Below are 22,717 nucleotides of genomic sequence, written 5' to 3' on the forward strand. Positions count from 1 at the left end.
CCCCCGTAATGCGACGGCAGCGGAAGCAAAGACGCAGCCTTTTTTTTTTCTTTCTCTCAAATAAAAACCCCTTTCCACTCGGCGTTACAAGACTACCGCAATTCGCGAAGCGAAATTGGCGTTGACGCAACCAGCTGGGTGAAATGCAAATGAAGCTGCCCGCTGTGCCCGCACCTTTGGCGGATAATACGATGGCGCCAGCTTCGAAACCTATCCTCTTTGTGCTCCTTCCTTATGATCGTCGTTGTGTCCTCCAGAAAGCTCGTCAGCAAAGACACCGGTCCCTGCGGCGCCCTGTCGTCGAGGTACACGGCCGAGCGAAGCCCCGTCGGACGGTGCAGGGCAGCGCGTGCATACATCAGCGTCAACCAGACGGCGGTTGACAGCGCACTTCCGGGTATTGCGGCCGCCTCATCGATTCATCCTGCGCACAGCCGCGTGCTACCAAGCGGAGCGCTGCCGGGACATCGGAAGAGCCTGCTAGGCGCGCGGAAAAGCAACCGTGTTTGTAGATCACTCGCTCGTGGCGGCGGAGAGCGCGGGGCCGCGGCTGGGCTCCGTATCCTCACTCGCCGCATGTCCTCGGCACAGCGGAAACGAAGCCTTCCGCAGTTACAGAGCTGCTCTAATTTGGGTTTCTTTGTTTTGCTCTTGCCGGCGCGCATAAAACAAGAGTGTTACTGCTGCGACGGTTTTTCGCTTTCGCACGATCGGCACGTACGGATCTCAATTGAGCGCGCTGGAACGACAACATGAAGCAGCTTGGAGTAAGTGCGGCGGACTGCCACGCTTTGTCAACGATTGAATGCACGCTCACTCACGTTGGCTAAATTTGCACCGGCACACCTTTCTGTCAAATACTTGGCCGATCCACTACGCACAAAAAAAATGTAGCGGTAAGCAGTTTCCCGTTTATGCTCTCTGGCGCCATTATGCGATGACAGTAACTCAGGCTCACTGACATTTCTCCAACAGGACGAGAGCGTCGAATTTAGCTCCAAGTTCGGCTGTGCTGAACACACCCCACAGTACTTATTAATAAGGAATATGTGCGCTTCAATTTCCTAATAAAGGTTCTCGAAGGAGGGCTACAGCAAGGTAAACATGTTTCGGCGGTCTCCGCCCTGTGTATGCATTCATGGATACGCTCCAATTAGTTACGCGATCTGTCCTGCTCGAAACAGAATGAACTTATTGTAACACTTGCTACGAGCATCTAGCACCGACCTCCCCAAGTTTGATATCAGCTTGACTTACGTCAAAACCACATAGTAAGACATCACGTCCGGGGCGTCCGAGGCGCGTGCCGGAAGTCAATCACCACCATGCGGCTGCGCGGTTCGCCTGAAGAAGCATCTTTCTTTCGCCGTGGCTCCCGTGGGCTGCGTGATCCTGCTGCTGTGCCTCATTCCCTAGAAGGACAGTGTCTTGTCACAAGGCTTACCCTGAGCGGTCGGATTAGATAATAAAGCTTGCAGAAGGACGCCTCTGCTTGTAGCGTGCCACAGACGTCCTTTTCCGATCTGTTAAGGGTCCCCCAAACTTGCAAAACCAAAAATGCCCAGGGCTGTTGAATGCCCTGTCCCCCCCTTGCAGGTTCTCAAAGAGATTCATAAATTAAGCCCGCACATAACGACGGACACGCAGGCCTGCACACAAAACGATTCGGCCGTGTCTTCCGTACCTGCAAGCGGAACAGAGCCCAGAGTGTCTTGAAAGTTATGTGTCGGAAAGACGTTGTCCACTGCTCCTAACGGTACGAGGGAGAGCATAACGGAAATAAACTGCTTGCGATTCGAGCCTGTAATCCGCATCATCATCATCATTTATTGAACCCTTAGATGCCCGTTGCGGGATATTCCAAAAGGGGGAGGCAAAGGCACAATTCAACAGATGCATGATTGTCAGTGGTACAAAGCATTATCGTGTGTGAACTACATGATAAAAACACTGTCAACAGAAGAAAATAAATATGCATGAAAGAAAACGGCTACAATTGTAAATTTACTGACAAATCAAATGATTGCTGATTAGCTGTTTAAATTTTAAGGGGTTTTGTTCGTGCACTATGGATTCAGGCAGGTTATTCCAATCTTCAATGGCTGTAGGTAAAAAGGATTCGTTGAAAGGGTTAGTTTAACCATGTAAGCGCATGCACTTAGAGAGTTAAAGGGGCAACGCGATGAACGGCCGGGAGGGAGAAGAACGGTATTGCGTTATTGCGTTGTGACGGGAAATTGTAGTATAGTTTGTGCAGAAGGCAGAGCCGAGTGCCTTGCGGCAAATTTCTAGTGGGGGGGGGGGGGGGAGGGGGCAGGCTGAGTGATAGTTTAATAGTGCGAATACTTAAGCGACAACTGGATTGCGAGGTGATAAATCTGGTAGCGCGATTTTAAATTGCTTCTAATGCGGTTATTAGGTAATTTTGATGAGGTTTCCAAATAGCAGACGCATATTCAAGTTTAGTACGCGTCAAGGTTTCGCAAGCTAATTTTCGGATTTGCGGCGGGTAGGACGTAGGGCATCCTTTGTTGTAGCCAAGCGATTTTGTTGAAGCGGCGACGAGTTGTTGTATGGGATCGGACCATGTTAGTTTACTTGATATTATTACGCCAAAATAACGATACGGGTCCACCTCGGTTAAGAGTTGGAAGTTCACAGAATACTGGAAAGAAATGTTGGTGCTCTTGCGCCAGACGTTCATGAATTTACATTTGGTTGTATCAAGCTACATTAGCCATCGCGAACACCATTTATGTATGGTAGACAAATCCTTCTGAAGTGTAATTTGGTTAGTGCAACATGAAATGCGACGGTAAAGCATGCAATCGTCTGCAAAAAGGCGGAGGATAGATGAAATTTCGTCTGGGATAATATTAATAAGATTATAAATAAAAGAGGACTAAGAACGGAACCTTGCGGTACCCCGGAAACCACATCAACACGGGTAGATTGATTATTTGGAAAAGTTAGATTTTATGACGGCATTCTACATCAATTCTAGAGGAAGGCAAACTAGGCTTTACAAGCACCACAACCCCGCCTCCCCGGCGCCCCAGCCTATCTTGCCTGTGAATACAGTACGAATATTTCGCGGAAAATAGTTCGTTATCCTGAATGTCTAGATTAAGCCACCATTCAGTAAATATCGCGAGATCAGTGCTTTTATCTTTCAGTAGAGCTTCAACGGTTTTTTTTTTTGGGGGGGGGGGGGGCGGACGTAGCTCCGGACGTTAGTAAGAATTGCAGTTGCATTATGTAAAGCTGAAATGGCTTTGAACGGTTTGCTTGTAACGTTAGCATGGGAGAGAGCGGACTTGTGGGCACGTGGCAACTGCTATGTGGCTAGTTCAACCACGGAATCGGTCATTGCATCGTTGGTGTATTGTTTTTATCAATTGGCAATTATCAATTGACACGATTTTGAAGATTGCATTAGTATGCTCCCAAAAAGAGCATAAATTTTGCCTGGCGAGGCGCACGTGAGCTTAATAGTCATCCCGTATGAAGAAGGGCGTTTTCTTGAGTTTCAGCGAAGTCTGGAGGATTTTGGATTTACCTTTGTAATACGCGAACTTCACGATGATTGGGTGCATTTTGTCGGCGCAGTAGGGACCGAGTCGGTGCGCACGTGCTATGCCTGCGTCAGTAATACTCATTCCGAGGTTCGTGGCGCAAAAAGAAATTATTTTTGCCTCAGATCGGGCCCAAGTTTCAATATTTTTATCCTTAATTACGAAGATTAATAGGTTTGATCGGCGCAAGCGGTTTTCAGCATCGTCGCATTTGTCAACGAGTTGCTTTATCTCGGAAGAAAGAGAAGCTATTTCGGAGGTAGGGGGATTCTAGAGGTGGGCTTTTGCACTGTTTTGGGTCGAATTTTTTTTTCAAGCACATCTAGAAGCGATGAGAGGTTGCCGACAAGATTTCCAATATTAGCATGAGTCAAGCGGATAGACGCATGTTCGTCCCGAATGGTAGATTGTGAAAGTGAAAGGATACCTTTTGTGTAATGCTTTCCAAATTTTCGGGGGGTTCAGGGTTAATTTCAACATCACCCGACAAAATTAAAAGTAGACTGATAAGGTGGCTGGTTGCACAGTATTGAAAAAGGGATTCATACACAGTTTTGCGACAGTAGTCAAGCAATTCAGTGGGGCACGACACCGCTAACAAAAAAGAATCACTAGAACGACTGCAGAAGGCACGGGGTACGTAACCAACCTGCACGAAGAATGACAATTTGAAGGCCACGCTCGCCGCAGTAGCGTGCCCCAACAGGCTACGGAAAGAGGAGGGCTTTTGTAGTGGAGCAGATGAATGCGCCGCGCTGATTGTGGCGTGTGGTTGCCAGACAAGATAGCGGGGTGAGTCCAGAATAGGCGGGCAGGGCAAGAAGTTGTCGCGGCTTTCCGCGTTTACGGGCAGGAAAAAGGGCCTTGTCGGCTGCGCGATGAGGCGAACCGGGCATGCTTCAACCGGACGAGGTTGAAGGGCAAGGTGGCTGACCATGACAGGAGGGCCGGCACGAAGAATGACAATTTGAAGGCCATGCTCGCAGCGGTAGCGTGCCCCACAAAAGTTTGATTTACGAAATCGTTGATAAGGTTACTAATCGTTAATAACGTTATAACGACCTAACGTTATAACGTTAGATCGTTATAAGGTTGCAACGAAGGATACGTTGCTGGTTTCTCGCCACTTGTGGCCCGTGCCTTTTTCGTGCGCGCGACGTGCATTGACGGAGACAAATTGTCTTGTTTTCGGTTCTCCCATGACTAGCCACTATTCTTGTTCCGCGGATGTCACGCGACTTTATTCATATCGTACACATGTTCGGAACGCCGACCAAAAAAAAAAAAAAAAACACAAAAGCTTGCGAAGCGATTGCTTCGCCTACGGGTGTCCTTCGCCAGCGGAACATTCGTCTAGCGGGCGAAAAACCCGCGATATCGAAACGCAGATATTGAACGGCGACATATTCATGACGCTGTTCCGTTTTCCCCTAGAAACGGGGGAAACGGAAGGGTGCACGAACCAGTCCCACTGCCAATTTTCCGCGAAACGAGAAAATCTGCGTTTGTGTACTCTGGTCACGTCAACTAAAGGATGCAGGAGCTTTCCCACCGGCGGCCACGGAATCCGGCAGAACGAACATCGTTGTATTCCAGGGCCTTGCGGCTCGGTCAAGGGCTCCTCGGAAGCACAAGGTTCCCATCAAACGGGGAGAGTGATTCAACCTCGTCTGTTTCCCTCCTACGTGCTGCAGGGGTACCCTGGACAGCTGTCGTGAAACCTACAGTGCGTAACACGTGCCCAATATTGATTGTTTGATTGATTGATTGATTGATTGATTGATTACTGGCGGAAATTTATTTACAAGGACATTAGCGACCAACTTGAAATGTTCAGGTGGGCCTTAAAACCCAATCACCATTCCCGGAACGTTTCACAAGTTATGCCTACCACTCTAATCAATCAAAAATCCATAACTTTTGTCTTGTCCCGCTATGAGCTACGAAATCTGAAATAACCTTATGAACAGGAAAATAGTGATGCCGCTTATAGCAGCTTTATTGACACATTCAAAGACAGTTATGAGGCTAATTTTCAATTAAGAGAAACGAAAAAACCTATAAAAGCTCGGAAGTCATGGCTTACCTCCGAACTATTAAAAACGTTATAACACAAAAACAAGTTGTATGCAAATTTTAAAAAAACAAGGGATCCTGAGATTCTTAGACAATTTAAAGTGTACCGAAACAACCTTACATCTAAATTAAAAGCTGTCAACAACTGCTATTTCATCAACATCTTTTCTGACACGAATATGCAACGCTCTGATGCTGTTTGGAAAACGTTAAATTTACTGTTCCACCCTAATCCATCCGTAACCATTCCTAATAACTTCATTTGCGAGGAACGGGAATTGCATGGTAGCTCACTGCCTACATGCTTCGGCAATACTTTATCCAGCAGAGTCAGGTAGGCTGTGATGATGGAAGAACTACTGTCACTGATTAGGATTTTCAATGGATGCATACAAGTTGCGCTGAACAGTCCCCGTTTCTTAGACATACTGATTCCGCATAGATTTTTTAACGGAGCAACAGCATTAAGAACAGCTAATCTAGAGATGTAAATGGCTTCCGGAGAGGACCTGTTAAATATGCGATCGACATTTTATCCCCTCCCGTTACCTACATCTAATATATAATCCTCCATTCTGGTGTGTTACCTAAGGACCTGCAAATTGGCCGTGTAACACCCATTTTCAACAATGGGTACACAAATGCTCTAAATAATAACAGGCCAATAACTATATTACCTACCTTTCGAAAGTAATAGAAAAAAACACTTCATAGTAGGCGGTAACCGTAGCTTAATAAACATAAGTGACTCTACAGCTCTCAGTACGGCTTCAGAAACACCGATCAACAGAGACGGCCTTACTAATGCCCAAAGAAATATTATTGAATCATTCGAAAACAAAACAATTATTGCAGGCATCTATATTGATTTCTCTAAGGCCTTCGGTATCATTAATCATAATATTCTACTTTTCATTATGAATATGGCATTAGAGGAAGCCCGCATGCTTTGTTTGAATCGTACTTGTCACAGGGGAAGCAATTTGTCAATGTTGGTGACGTACGTCGGCTTCTCAACCGATCAGTGTAGGCGCCCGCCAAGGCCGAATACTGGGACCGCTTTTCTTCTTGAAGTATATTAATGATGAAGCACGAGGTGTAAAAAATGCAGAAATGGCTTCTCATGCTGATGACACAACTTTTTATTACTGGCATATCTGAGACAGAGATAGAGGAAAAGGTAAATAATGCACTCGTTGAACTAAAGACCTGGACAGATGCAAATCTCTTAAGAGTAAACAGCAATAAAACAAAAGTGGTTCATACCGACCAATGGGAACACTAAGAGTCACTACTGTTTATTTAGACAAGGAAATAATACAAATTGTAGACAATGTGAAGACACTTGCGATTATTTATGATGACGTTTATGACGTTACCATGTTGATTATCTCCTATCTAAAATGTCTTCAGTGGTTGGAGTTATAAATGGAATTCGGCATAATCTTCCTGAGAAGTTAACAATACTGCTCTACAAAGCATTGCTGTCCTCCATTCTTCAATACTGCAGCTTCGTGTGGGGTACTAGAGGAATAACTAACTTACACTTGTCGCAAAGGAGATTGCACTTGTTTCAAAAGACAGCTATTCAGTGCATTGCAAATATTTCGTCTACCAGCCAGCTTTTTAAAATATCACATTCTCCCTGTGTTTCCGTTCTGTGATTACCGGCTCCTAATAACGTATAGATCGCTCACTCATCAAAAGGGTGACCCCAATACATGTTTATCAAAATTAACAGGAAAAAAGTTGCAGAGGACATCTACGTTTGTGTCTTAAAATGTATGACGCGATAGCGTTGCTGCGACTCCCAGGAAGCGTTTTGGAACTAAATTGCTGCATTTACGATGTAGGTTTCACGAGAACTGAAGGTCAGCCAAGAGAGAAGGGATCACAGGAAGGGTGTTCGATCGCCGTGTGCCAGAAGAGAAGAGAGAAGAGAAGAGAAGAAGACAAAAATGGAAGCACATGCTCGCACTTATTGTTCGTTTGTCAAATAGGTGCGGCGTATCAAATCAACGTGCATCCCTCTCCACGGCACGAGCTGTCGCAATTGGCACAATATCATATTGCCCCGAACCATGCATTGGGTGTGTTTATTTGTGTTTTTCTTTTGCTGCCCGGCTGCGCCTGTCTGTGTTATCGGTGTTGTCTGTGTGCCAAGGGAGGCGTGTGTTCCGTTCTTTCTTTTTGAGCCGCATGTGCTATTTTTCTGATAGGGGAGCGTTCCGAACTAACGTGAACAGCCTAGAATAATTTACGTTGATCTACAGTGTTCGGATACACTCCGATTATTCGAGAAACCCTCGCGCCGAGTGATAAATTCCCGCAGAGCAGATGCCGCGGCATTCGAATCGTCGCGCTCGCCTTCGCACGTCACTTTGTTGACTGCTGCTTCGCCGCCTGTATTCTTTGAGTTGGTCGGAAAGGACAAGTTCGCTCCAATAAACTTGTTTTCCTTGAAGACAACTGCGTCGTCTTTGGCTTCATGACAATATGGCGCTCCCATTTACGTAGTTAATAAGACAAACCTTCAAACTCTTGGTGCTCTACATAGAGCTACTCTGAGAGCAATTACCGACCTTCCAGAACACACCCAAATCGACGCCCTCGAGCGTGCGGTCCCCATCCCTCCACTAGACATTATTATGCAAGGTACGCGATGTCAGGCTCAGGCTAAACGCAGCCTCACAAGGCAAGTCATTGAACTTAAGGCATAAGTCGCCCACAAGCCTCCCCGGGAAGTTCCTCTACCGACTGCGTTGGCACCTTGGACGTTCACAGAAAATGTCCTGGAACGCAGTTCCAGAGCGATACCACAAAACAAGTGTCATGCAAGAAAACGGCGAATTCCGCATCTACAGAACACCAAACTCAAAGGGGAAGTGCACAGTTTCACAGATGCAAGCATTACACCGAGTACTGTTGGCACTGCGTGGATATACCCGCAACAAACATCTTTAAATGGCAGCTCTGCATTTATCTATAATAATGCCACCAGTCTGGAAGGTGAATCGTACGCTATAAATAATGCCCTTAGTCATTTATGTTACGATCTCGCCACCCGGCCTCCTGGACACGTGGGTATCTTCACAGATTCGTTTGAGGCTGTACAAAAACTCCGGAACCCTTTCTCTTCCAACCCAATAGCGAACTCTATTTTCCTGCAAAGGGAACTCCTCAGAGGACAGGATGTACAAGGCCGTATTGACTGGACGCCAAGCCATGAGGACACGAACACAGGAAATCGGGTTGCCCACAAGGCAGCGCAGGAGAGCATCGCTCGTTCCTCTCAACCGAACTCCTCGTTCCACGCTCCCGGCTGTTCTCCTGCTCCGACATAAGAAGGCAAGACAACAGGAACACCGGATGGCCTCCCCGACAGGTTACCTCTTCAAAGTTGGCAACGAACCAAGAGCGGCTGAAGTATTCATAAATAAGTTTTGTGCTGACGCTGCGTATACTCCACATATAATTCAGAAATAGACCCGCAGACCAGAAGGACAGGAACATTGCCCTTATTGCAATATGGGCATCAAATTTGATTTACACCATCCTATTTGGTCATGCGCATACTTCCAGAAACATCGAACGCAGCATATATCACGTCACACCCCGTTTATCTTCTCTGATATACCAGACAACATAGACCGCGGTGAGCTTCTTTCAGAGCTTGCTAGCTGCGCCTTTAAGAGTGGTCTGGAGCTGGTCGTCGAGCAGGGCGACGCCTAGTCCGTCACCCTGACTGAAAACTTGTGAAGTGTGAATATGTTTGAAATGTGAATTAAGTGTGAAATGTGACTGAGTGTGAACTAGGTGTGAACTGTGAAGCGGGAGCTAAGAACTGAAACTGATCATAATCTATTTATCCCCCTTCCCATCCCAATACCAACCACCCCCTCATTGGCTATGACCTTCTCTTCAAATAAAAGCTTCAACTAACGAACTAACTCTCCAGCGCGAGACGTAAACTAGTGCCCCGGTGTATTTTTAGTACGCGTTACGAAGCGCTCTAGCGCGACGCGTAAGCGATTTTCCCGCTGTTTTCTTTAGTACGGGTTACGTTCTAGCACGTGGCGTAAACGAGTTTCCCAGTGTTTTAGTACCGTGACTACATGAGACGACAATTATGGCGGCGAGGACAGGCGACGCCAACAGCTCTTGACCCTAAAGGCTTCGCCGCAAAAAGAATCCCTGGAGCTGCGCCCCGAATGCGGCCTGTAAGATGAACAGCTCGGCAGTTTACGCTGCCGCCCCACGGCATCAGAACTAGAATTTCCCCACGCTCTGAGCGAGCCTCGATTTTCTCAGTAACGATTCCGTAGAAAAAGCGATGATTCGACCATGGATTCGATGTTTCCTGCGGCAACGGCCTCTCCCACTATCTCTAACCCCTTCTCTCTATTGGCAGTGAGCGCGACCACGGGCGGCGCTGCGAAGCGCGCCTCCGTGACGTCGGCTTACGCATTCTCGCATTTGTCGTATGCTTCACTCGGGCTCGCTCTCCCTGCTGTTTCTTTGCGCTCAGTTGACGTCTGATGCTTGTTCGTACCACAATTAGCATGTGCGTACCTTTTTATCATATTAATAGACTTAAAATCACATACACTAGTTCAAGGTGTGATTTGAAGTATAGTTTTGGGTACCACGGCGGAAGAAACATTGCCGGCGTCACCCCATTCCTTGCGAAGCCGGTCCTGTGCGGAGCGCGAAGAGTCACAGCTAGGCGTCTGCTTCTTTATTACGCAATCTTTGGAACAAAGAGAACAGCCAGATACTAATAACCGACAACAGCTAAAATTCAAAACCAAAACAAATTCCATCCCTTCGGGGATCTCGGCTTTGGCAGAAGTCATTTAGTCGTATGTAAAAACAGTTTTCTTAACCTTACCGAAAGCTCGAAAGTGTTGTATCATATCACTTTATGTTGTCAATGCATGAAATATGCCGACATGCATTATGGGCTGCGAAAACGGTAGGTTGAGTTTAAAATAACCTATGTGTGTATAGGCTCGTGCTGGCTTTATAGCAGACTTCTATAATCAGACTGGAGGCTTATTGAGGAAAACTACTCACGTTTACGGTAAAAATACAGTAACACTATGTTTGTTCAGACTTGGAGGTATATTTCGGTACATTTCCCACAGCTATATCTTTCTAATGTTAAGATATTCGTATAGTAAAACTGCACTCAAGAGGAGGAGGAGAAAACTGTTTTTAACAGTAAAATCCAGCGCGTTATTGGGCGGGGCCCTCACTGCAGGACAAGCTTGAGTAAGAGTAATTTTCTTCAATTACAGCACACCATCCACAGTAGGGCAGGATTTGTGCTTTGCGCCTGGAAGGGTAGGAAAACAATAAAGAGCTGCTGGGACGTACTCATTGGTTTCGATTCTTGTTAAGCTGGAAAGCGGCACGTATACTATTTATTGCGTTTGTGAGCGGGTAGATGACGCCTTCAACACCGTAATCATGGCATAACTGTTTGAGTTGAGAGTCAGGTCGTATATAATAACGATGCTTAGGATTGAAATTCTGGGCACACAAGCCGCCTTAGAGTGCTCTAGACAACGCTCTCTGCGCTGTTTCGGGGTGGCGTAGCAAAAACTTTCTCATTGTATTTGCATGTGATTAAACGACGCACGCTGCGGATATGCACCTTCTTGTACGCAGCCGTAACGAAACCCAATTTGTGAAGAACGGTATCTATGCGTACAGACTGAAGAAAATATTCACACAAATTTTGTGAGCCATCAAAACCTCCCCAAACTTGCTAATAAGATGTTTGTGGTGGTGTAGAAAAACTTAAGCGCTGCGCACTGAAAAAAAATTCATTTGATACAAGCCAACAACAATTAAAGAATGAAGAAACAGCCGCTTTGATTCCTGCCTTGCGATCGGCGTGTAGGGGGCCGCTGCTTAGTGCGTAGCATTAGACCGCTGAGTCTTCATAAGATCATCTCAAAAGTAATTTAGCGAAGCCTACGCATTTTGAATATTTGTCGAGGAGTTCTGAGCAGTGAACCTCGCAAGTAAGCTAGAAAAGACGCGTTACAGACGATCGTCTGACCGATGCTCTGAAGAAAGTTGTTCTCTATCTCCTCTCGTGTCAAACCTTGTGCGCCATACAGCTTGAAATTATTCAGAGTTGCCAGAAGCTGGCAAAAATAATTGGATTACTGGAAATACACTTTTTAATTACTTCAAACATCAAAGCAGGCGATCCCGGGCACAGGCGCTGCTGCTCCTTACAAGCGGAGTAGCAGACGACAGCGGTGCGAGTCCCTAAGCTTACGTCAGAGCCAGAGGGCGCCACTCAAACATTTCACCGCCAATGTCCTTCTCGGCTCCTTGTGAAGCTGCCGCTATTTGCAGTTTTCGCATTGTGGACGTGTTGCATACTGCACAAAAGCTAAGACCCCAGACCAGAGGATTCTCGGCTTCTGCTTAAGCTTTTCTCCGTGAGTTATCTTGGCGCCTACCCTTTATATCCCAGCAGCGCAACAACTGTATCAGCCGAAAAGCCTTTCGAAGCACGAAAACCTTTGCTTCTGCTGGCGCCCGGATTTGTTTCATCTGCAAACCCAAAATTCAAAGAATCGCGCACCCTTCCCGTGAGCCGTGAGAGAAGCAGCTGTCCAGCTCCGGTCTCCATTCCATGGTTAGGCTGGTGGAAAGGGCCGTGGCGGCAAAGGTCTCCAATGGCGTCCTGGGCTGAGGGCCCCACACCACATTGCGATGCTCTTAAGTTTATCCTCCTCTACCTGCTCGATGCCGACCGCTAGTTATGTATGCGCCGTGCGGCCCTAGTTCACAGGCCGAGTGTAGCGGATGACATAAAACGCACGCCGCGCGTCGTGCGGAGCTGGCGGGTGAAGCGAATGCAAAACCAAAGTTTAATTAAACGTTTACCCACGGCCTACCACCCGTGCTCAGTGTTTCCAACCAATTTTTCGCCGCAACTCCCCACAACGTGCATGGGAAAGCCTTACAACGCCCTACATAATATTGTTGGTGGCCCGACGCCTCGCCCTACGCTGAAAAATGACTATTTTGCAACATATGTGTCAATTTATTTGTAATTTTTATTTCTGTTTAATTTAAATTTTTCTTAATACTGTATTTTGTTGTTTTTCAGTACCTTTACAGTAGAGCTATATATGTTTAGGTTTTCATATCTAGCGTGCGCGACAAATTGTAGTAGAACGGAAATTTTACGCTTGCAGAGCTAGTCTTGAAGGGGTACTAAGGTTACGTTTTGAACCGTGTCTGCACACTCTCACTCGCACATGATGCCATTGCAGTCCAAGAGACGAATGGTCCAACCATGCTCCCAGGATACGTTACTTACACGGATACGTCTAGATGATCTACGGCAACATTGGTCAAGAGTAACATAGCCGCCATGCAGCACCTTACCCCACAAAAGGAATGTGAGCACACTCTACTGGAACTCATTCCTCGGACAGCAAAATGCAAAGAGAGCATCTTGATTTTCAACGTCTAAGGCCGACCCTCGAAAAAACGACCAGGTATAGAAGATGCTGTGCGCGAAGCCCTCCAACTCACTGGTAGCTCTCTTCTCCCCGTTTTGGAAAACCTTAATGCAGCGCACAAACTTTGGGGATACACATACAACAGTAAGAGGGGGAAGATCTACTCAACGTTATAGAATCGCACAACCTCACGCTCCTAAATGATCCGCACAACCCAACTCGCACAGGGAACAGCGTTTCTGGAGACACGAGCCCAGACTCATCCCTTCTCCGAGGCTCGATCGACATCACTTGGAGCAACACCATGTAGAATTTCAGATCCTCTCATGATATCATACAAGTCGTCTTCAAAAGCTTGAGCTACAGGCCATACATCGGTACAGCCAAGTTAACTGATTGGGACAAATTTAGAAACGAAAGGAAAGATCGTGACCATTCGAAGGGACAGTCTTACGACCAGTGGGTGGAGAGTGTTATACTAGATGTAAAGGCCAACACGAAAACAATAGCCACAACATACCAAACACCGCACGTCGATTCCAAACTCCTGCATATATAGGAAGCCAGACACAGCCTGACCAGATGCCGGAAGAAGCAGAGGCATAACCGCCGGCTGAAGAAACGTATAGCGCAACTAAGTAAGCAGGCGACGGGGTACGCGGTCCGCCTGTGCAAGGAGAATTGGCTTACGTTGTGCAATGGCCTCCAGGGAACACTGTCTACTCGCAAATCGTGGCACCTGCTGCGACACCTTATCGACACCCTCAAGAACAAGGGAGAGGCCAGTAGAAGCCGAGCACGCATTATGCACTTGTACCAGGGAACCACGGATGACCTCGTTCAAGACTTGAAGAACAAATACCTACGTCCGCGAAAAGGTGGTGCTTCTCCCCCTTATGAAGGTCCAACCAATCTCGTGCTAGACAGAGACATTGAAGTCTGCGAGGTCCGAGCCGCCATTGCAGCCTGCAAATGCTCGAGCTCACCTGAACAAGATCAAATCCCCAACAAAGCGTTGGCTAACTTGGATGACAGGGCTGTAGAAGACCTCACAGAGCATTTCAACGTCTTCTGGCGCACAGGCAAGCTTCCCATCTCCTGGGAGACAGCAGAGGTGCGACTGATTCCGAAACCACGGAAATCACCACATAGAGATAATTTTCGGCCGATTTCGTTAACATCCTGCGTAGGGAAAGTCATGGAGAGGGTAATTTTTCTAAGACTTCAGCAATACCTCGATGAAACGCAGCAAATTCCCAGCTCGATGTTTTGATTCAGAAAATACCTGAGCACCCAAGACATCCTGATTCAAATCAAGGAGGACATACTCTTTCCTGCCACGAGACACTCGCCCCGGGCCACGTATATGCGTTTCCTAGTCAGTACAGCCAGCCGTCACCTGAGCTGCTTATGGGGGTTGTATTACAGCATAAACGTACCTTAAGCATACTGCCACCCGAACTGAAATAAATAGCAGCCAAAACAAACCTGCAATGGTTGCAAACCACAGCGTAGAAAAATATCCAACAGAAATAGACGAAGCCGACCTAAAAGGTGGAAACCCGCAAGAACGCACAAGAAGCAGTAGCTGAAACTGACCAAAAGGCAACGAAAATGTACTAAATCCCATTTGTAATGCATAAAGCTGACATAAATAGTATATATGCCCGATAACCAGTGTTAATATTCAAATATGACAAACCCTTGAAAAAGAAAAGAAAAAGCGGCAACGGGATTTGGATCCAGGTTAGGATTTTTGCTTCGCAGGCACGGAACCAATACACTACGAGAACAAGCGGTTCTGAGCGATTAATATGAGGGCCACATGCACGTAGACATAGCTTCAAACATGTCCCTAGATGGCGCCATGCGTCGAATGGCTGTGCTGACTAGGAAACGCCTATACGCCCCCGGGCCATACTGATCCTCGACCTTAAGGGGGCATTTGATAACGTGGCGCACAAGGCAATCCTCAATAACCTGGCCAGAACAGGCTTTCAAAATATTTCAGAATATTTCAACAGTCTTTTTTTTCCTAACACCATAGACCAATGGAACTGTTTGCCCCTATCGATAATGGAATGTGCAAGTGTTGATGCATTTGAACATGTATTGTATAATCACCTTTTGTAACCCTCTCCTGCTTGGGCAGCGATGCTGCCTGCAGTATTTATAAATAAATAATTAAAAACTACATTGCCGATTTCCTCTACAACTGCCAAGCTCTCATAAAGATAGGGGATATCTCCTCCGATCCAATTACTCTTGGGGACAGGGGAACACCTCATGGGTCTGTTCTATCCCCCATGATTTTCAATATAGCGCTGATAGAGCTGCGAAACGACTGGAGAAGATACCTAACATAAAGCATCGTGTTTACGCCGACGATATTACTATCTGGACAGACACAGATTCGATTGGCAGCCTCCAAGACACACTCCAACAGGCAACTGATACCGTCAATCAGTATACCAGAGGGCTGACTAACGTGCGCTCCGCAAACATCGGAACTTCTGGTTGTACGCAGACGAAGCACAAAGACAAAGACGACATCCAAGCCACACTTGGAAGGCCATTCCATCAGGCCTACAAAGGCGATACGAATACTTGGACTTGATATCCAGGCGGACACACAGAACAACGAACTGATTTAGAAACTAAAGACTACCACCGAACAGGTCACCCAGATGTTACGCCGGGTGACAGACAAAGAGGAATGAAAGAGGAGGACACCACCAGCTTGGTCGAGGCCTTCATTCGGTCGCGCATTATCTACGTGGCCCCGTACGCAACTCTGACCAAAACTGAGGAGGAGGAGCTCAACGTCATTATACAAAAAGCACTGGGAATCCCCATACGCGGTTCGACTGCTCGACTACTCAAATTAGGCTTTCACAACACCGCATCAGAATTAATCGAAAGACACCTCTCCCGCAAAACATTAGGACTCCAATTCACACCTCCAGGCAGAAAGCACTTGGCGAATCTTCATCGGACGCCTCAGAGAAGCTACAACCCCGAATTCTTGCGCCAGATATGAGGCAGCGCATACACCTCAGCCAATCCCCCGCAATATGCACCCGAAACATCATGCGGGCATAAGACAGGCCAGTGCCGAAACTCTAGAGAGAATTTACGGCAAAGACGGTTTACGGTTTACACCGACGCAGCAAGCAGTTACCATAAGGGAGTAATGCTGGCAGTAGTAACCTCGGGAGACAAATGCCTCACCAGTGCAACCATCCCGAAAACTACCCCTCAAGAAGCAGAAGTTGCCATAGCGCTTGCCATAACCCAGACCAAGGCAACGACGATAGTTTCTGACTCGCAGAAGGCCTGCAGAAAATATACTTTGGGATCGGTGACTCCCGCAGCATATCGCCTCCTGAGTACAAATCCCCCGAAACGACACGTCACGATAGTCTGGGCACCAGCACACTCCTCCCTCACGGGCAACGAATTCGCCCGCGCGACTGTCTGCGCACTCGCCCACCAGGCCCTGGAAGGAGAACCTGACCCCACCCCTGTTGTGACTTACCGTAACATTACCCAGCATGACCGGCTAGAACGGAGAGTCTATCCACCCCTATACCAGCAATTAATTAAAAAACAAAACTCGACACTTCGCTTACTTCCAACAAACACGTTCCATCAGCCAGTCCGGCTCCATACGCAGTTCCCCAATCAGCATCCACCCTAATGCAAGTTTTGTGGAAATTCAGGCTCCCAATACCACGTAGTCTGGGAATGCAGCCAAAACCCGGACTTGCCACCCCTTTCCCTAGCTCCATCAGCGAGCCGTGGGAGACAGCGCTGTCCTGCGCACACTTTGCCGACCAGGTCATGCTGACAGAGAGGGCGGAACGTGCAAAGACAACGCTTGGACTTCTGGACTAAGAAGCCATCCACACGCATATAAATACTCAATAAAAGGTTTGCTTTCTCTCTCTCTCTCTTTGCCATCCAGACCCGTGTAGCTTGAAGGACTTCAGGAGCGCGCCATTTTGGCCGGTGTCTTTGCCGTCTAAGCACGCGCACATCACCGGTCGCCCCTTTATGCGCACATGAGTTGGGGGGGGGGGGGGGGTTGGTGGAGGGAAGAGGCTTGCACGTGCAGTCAGGCTTAGCACACTAACAGTGATTCAGAAGCATTGTGACAGAATGGTTACAAAAAATAGCTGTTACTCTTGTCCACACAGTGGAGACCTAGCCACGCTGATACATTCTATGGGTCTGCCCAGAATCCTTTCCCTTCATAGTAATAAACAGCAGTGGGAACTTGGGAGGGCTGGGCATCGCAAAGTTTAGAGGTTCAGATACTTCTGGTCACCCGTGTTGGAAACGTTGCAGCCGGCCACAAACCGGCAGTCACAGTGCCTCCCTAAAGCAGCCTTAAGCTCGCTAAAATTATTTCTCTCTCTCTCTCTCTCTCTCTCTCTCTCTCTCTCTCTTTGGTTGCACAAAATTAGCACCGAAAAATTATTCAAGCCTGCTGTTACAGTACTTTGAGTTTACTTTAAGTTTATTGATTACGTAGTTCAGAATGAAGTTCTGAATATTGGGAAATTTCCCTGGGAGGAATACCGACCCATTCGTGTTTGTCCGCTGCAATAAAACTAGAGTCCTTCCAAGTTCCATCCAGCCAGACGACTTGGAGGTATACGCTCAATTGCAACCGACAAACAAACGTGCTTTGTTGCGTCCACACTTTGGCCGGGCTGCGCCCAGCTTCGCTGCTTATCATTCTTCACAGTGTGGAAGGTCACTGAATACAACAAACAGTAATAGCGCTTCATAATATTATACCGAGGAGGTCGAGTGTTAATTTAGTGTCCTTTTATCATACATGTAAGGAGCCTACAATAAGGTTGTATGGACTCTGTGCCAATTGTCAGTCACTATGGAGGAGAGCTTTCCTCGATGCCGCGGATAATGGGCGTTCATTCCTACATGAACGTCTTTGCCCTCTGCATGCATGGCCGTCGCTCTCTGTTGTTCCCTGACAAGTCTGCTTTTCTTCATCACTCTGTGTCCGCGGATCCAGCAGCGAAACGCAATCCAGCACCCAAACTTGGCATTAACAGGACATGAAGGAGTAATTTATATATTCGCGGCTTTATTCACACAGAGAGAGCGAGAGAGAGAGATGGAGAAGTCGTGGTTTTATGACACAGTAACCTTGCGGTCATAATTCGCCAAGCTTTATTTGGCCTGGAATTGAAAGACCAACTCGAAAACACAAAATCGCCCTACGCCTGCCGGAAAAATGGCTGAACGGCCCTACGGCCCCACGACGAGAGAAAAATTCCAAAAACACCCGACATGTAGGGCGAAAACCCTGCAGTTGGCAACACTGCCCGTACCTGAATCCCTCCACGCTAGCTAATGCGAATGGCAGCCGAGAATATGGCCACGCCGAGCGCCACGCTAGAGTTTTAGAGTGGCCCGACCGGCCGCCAGGAGAAGTGCTCCTTTCGCGCAGAAAATAGCGGCGGCGCTGTAGTAAACGACAACTGAAAGCGAAAGCGGCGGCTGGCCGCGCGCATGGCCGCGCGCGGGCCAGGAAACGCTGCTGCTTTACGCGGGGAGCGCTTGAAATTTGTTCTGCGGGTAGTCCAATTGGTTAAATATACTACAGGTACAGTGGACTGTGGGTAACGAAATGAAAAATAAACGCTGCAGCTCATTTTGCGTTAGTTTTGCCTTTCCCGCTCGACAACAATAAGGAAAATTACGGATTTTCCTTTCCAGCATTCGTAGCGGATTGTAAATAAAGTAATTGCAGCGACATTTTCGCTTTTTCAATTTCCCATTAAAAAGTATTTTGCGTGAAATTACCTGGTATGATCCAGTTCATGATTGCTTTATGATTGTGTCCTTATTGTGCTGCTTGATGGACATAGTTGGTGGACGCAAGGGACATAAAAAAATATATGGAGACTGGGATGATAGCTTCTCAGATTATTTTTTAAATGCAGAGCATTTTAGTAACTCACGATGTCACCTGCGTTGGCGTCCTAGTCCGCATCACTACGTAGTCCGCACCCTACACTATATAAGGAAATAATACCTACCGGCGCCAGGTTTCGATCCCACGACTCTGCGGGCGGAACGCAAGGTACACGGCACTTTACCGACTGCTCCACGGAGCCGACACAGAATGGAAGGTTACGCACGCGCCTTTATCCTTGACTCATTCAACCGTCGGCCACAGGTGCGCCCTCTCCCCCGCGTCCTCCTCGCCTTCTCTCCGCTCGCAACACCCTCTCTCGCCGCGTTCGGTTCGCGTTCATGTGGTGGCACGATTTCGGCGCTATAACACTCTCTCGCGAAGGGCATTGGATTGGATTGGATTGGATTGGATTGGCTTGGCTTGGCTTGGCTTGGCTTGGATTTGGATTGGGTTGGATTAAAGTGGATTGTGTTGGATTGTGTTGCGTCATAGCCGCGCCACGTTGCGTCGTAGCCTCTCCACGTTGCGTAATAGCCGCGGCAGGGGGTTCACGGCACGTTTCACCATCGACTTCATCGACAATGTCTACGCTGGAAGACAACAATTACAACAACAACAACCAATACGTAATCCATAAGACTTGCAGGCACGCCCCCCGCGGAAATGCTCTGCATTTGATCGTGCCCCTCACGTGGGGGATGTTTTGGTTTTTATTTATTGTCTTGCAATTTATGCTCGGACTGCCGTTATGTGGGTTAATATCATAAGTTGCGTTTGTTTTTTATTGCGTGAGTTGTTATTATAGCAGTATTTAGGCAGTGACCCGCTTGGGATAATTACGGGTCACCGTGGTTGCCGATCAGAAAATGACACGCGCAAACGAGGTATCCTTTCAAGTAAAAGGGGTTAGCCCAGCGGTTAGCTCAGTTGTCCCATGAGCGTCTTTCATAGAACTATTCCCGCAACGTTCTCTTAATCGCACCACGTTTCGCCTGATTAGGTCAAGAAAGGAGTTGAATCAAATTAACACAAATTTAATTCCCAGGTACGCTGATGGTGCAATTACACGCACATAAAACAAATGCAAAACATAGATTAAGAAAATTTATTGACCGCGACAACAATGAACTCCCAGATGGCGCGTGACAACAGCGTTCTTGACAACAACAATGACAACAGCGTTCTTGAACCTCTATAGGTTCAACAACGCTAACATGGAGGTTCAAATAAACGGAACTGGAACAAAAATACACATTTTGTTTTCATTTTCGATAGCCCAGAAAATGAAATGTAACGCGGGAAATCATGCACAAAGTCTACACAGGTAAAGGTTTAGGAATAACGCTAACATAGAGGTTTAAATTGACATTTTTGGCCAACGCATTTTCATAACTCGCCCTCGATCATTAGTGACGGCTAAGTTTAAGGTGTTGCTCCCACCTTCGCATGTAATCACGGAACTTAATTAAACCTTTTATACAGAAATGAATCCGTGTCACAATGTATACAGAACCCAACCAAATTTGTGGTCGAGGTCTCACGTGCTGGTCGCAACCAACGCCGTTAAGGTGTTTGCTGTGAATATGGGCTGCGGCACATCCATAACGCTGTCATGGTGGAGCTCCTTGTTGCTGAAGCAACTGGTAAAAACGTCCCAGAGATCGCTAATAAATTTTCGAAAATGCACGAAAGGATTCAACAGACCCCCCCCAATACAAGAGGTACTAAACACAGCGGCATCTTCCCCTGGCATGCAGGATTGGTCATGCAGACTTGGCACTTCGTTTTCAGTACACACTCCCTTACCAAGTGCCTGCAATATGCGACATAGCAGGTTAATAAAATAATTAAGAAAGCCCACTAACGACCGTACAAGCATCAACGGCAAGGGTAGGCCAGAAGAAGGCTCTTGGTATTTTTGTTCCAAATGAGAACGTAAAAAAACAATAAACTTTTTGCAGCCTATATAGAATGTGCGCCCGCCGCTTTTGCTTCATGCGCAGAGTCAAGAAGGGGAAGGGAAAAACATTCCTGGTGCCTGTCCGTCCAATTATTCCCTCGTTAACTCGAACTCTGCTATCTCAAAATATCTTCTCGAAACTTTCTCTCTCAGTGTGTTTACCTCCCATAGGCGCTAAGCATTTGCCCGCTTTATCTCGAAACGTGTTTTCGGAGGACCACGGATGTCTCGAAATACTGGCAGAGAGGACACAAGGCAAAGTCCGCTGCTGGCAGCTGATTAGGTCCCCGTTCGAGTGATTACTCCCGCCGAACGCGGTCGTGAAGTGCAAGTTTACGCGGATAACTCGTCCCCGTTACCGGAATGCTGTCTGGCGCGTACATCATTGCTGTAGACGACGCAGCTGATCATGCGGACGAGGGGGAGCCTCGAGAGGTGCGTGCGTACAACGGCAGAAATAACATACATGCTGCGTCTGCTTTGTAACAAGGTAGAATGTAGCGGTGGCGACCACCAATGCATGCGATGCATTGAGAAGCTCGGGTACGCTTTTCTGGGGTGCAGATGCGAACGCGAAACAGCCGAGCGCAACACAGTTCTTTCTTCTGCAATAATAAAAGTTTCTTTTTCCTGCTAATTATTTTGCCTTCATTACTAAATCTCCCCTGTGCAAAAGTGCTTTTGTCAGCACCACTAGCTGTTATTTCAGGGACCTGGCTAATAATTTTCTGCGTTTGACTTAACTCGAAACTCTGCGCTTATCTCAAAATTAACAGCTAATTTTACGACTTTGAGTTAACGAGAGGTTACTGTATATCAACAATTAACGTTTTCAGAAAACGCATAAAAATTAGAAAGTATCGTTCAAGCGGAATCATAACGTTTCTGCGTCTACTTTCTAAATCAGCTGACCAAAGGTGCAGGTTCGATTCCCGGCGGCGGCGCGGCCGCTTTTGTGATGGAGTATAAAAGCGAAAAACGCGCGTGTCTTCGAGATTTCGGCGCACGTTAAAGATCCCCAGGTGGTTAAAATTAATCCGAAGCCCCCCAGTACCGCTTGCCTCATCGCCTGTGTAGCGCCGGCAAGTTAAACTTCATAATCAAAAATAAATCAGCTTCTCAAGCGCAAAACACCGCCGCGAGCAACGCAAATTTTGCCTCGCGCAAACTTGGAGCTGGTGCCGGGGAGCGCCGGCTGTTCAGTTGTCGACGACAGCAGCGCCGCCGCTATACAGGTTTTATTTTGTGTGCGAAAGTCGACCCGGCGCAGCAATGGGAGAGGCCGCCGCTCGGGCCACTCTAAAACTTCTAGTTCACTCTCGCCCATTCTCTCGCCACGCTAGCATTTTTCTTGCGTGCCGAGACAGAAGCTGCTCTCTGTCGGAGAGAACTCTGACTACCGCGGCGCCCGGTTTGTACTTATGCCGGGAGAGGGAAGGACCATTCGACAGGTCCGTTGCGACTTCCTCCATGCGTTGCGAACATGGGTTGCGAAGGTTACCGTTTCGCTTCGCTTCGAGCGGACCTCATGTGCGCCGCGATGCAACGTTTCTTACGATCTATATCAGGATGCATATTATCCGAAAGAGCTAGATCAGGATCTTGCTTGCCCGCTCTAACGCGGGCGGGAAAACACTGCGCAGCGCTGCGCAGTGCT

At 47.4% G+C, this 22,717-nt stretch overlaps 1 long non-coding RNA gene across 1 annotated transcript in view; it reads left to right on the top strand.

The window, feature by feature from the left end:
* Positions 1-553: 553 nt before the first annotated feature.
* The window catches only part of LOC144180663 (uncharacterized), a 29,664-nt gene continuing 7,500 nt past the window's right edge, over positions 554-22,717 (top strand). Inside the window, exon 1 of the long non-coding RNA XR_013324495.1 lies at positions 554-767. This is a non-coding gene — a long non-coding RNA (uncharacterized LOC144180663). The remainder of the gene's footprint in view (positions 768-22,717) is intronic.

This window comes from Haemaphysalis longicornis, unplaced genomic scaffold (assembly GCF_048455015.1).
Source record: "Haemaphysalis longicornis isolate Haplotype H1 unplaced genomic scaffold, Haemaphysalis longicornis Haplotype H1 scaffold_4, whole genome shotgun sequence".
In the NCBI taxonomy this organism is placed as follows: Eukaryota; Metazoa; Arthropoda; class Arachnida; order Ixodida; family Ixodidae; genus Haemaphysalis; species Haemaphysalis longicornis.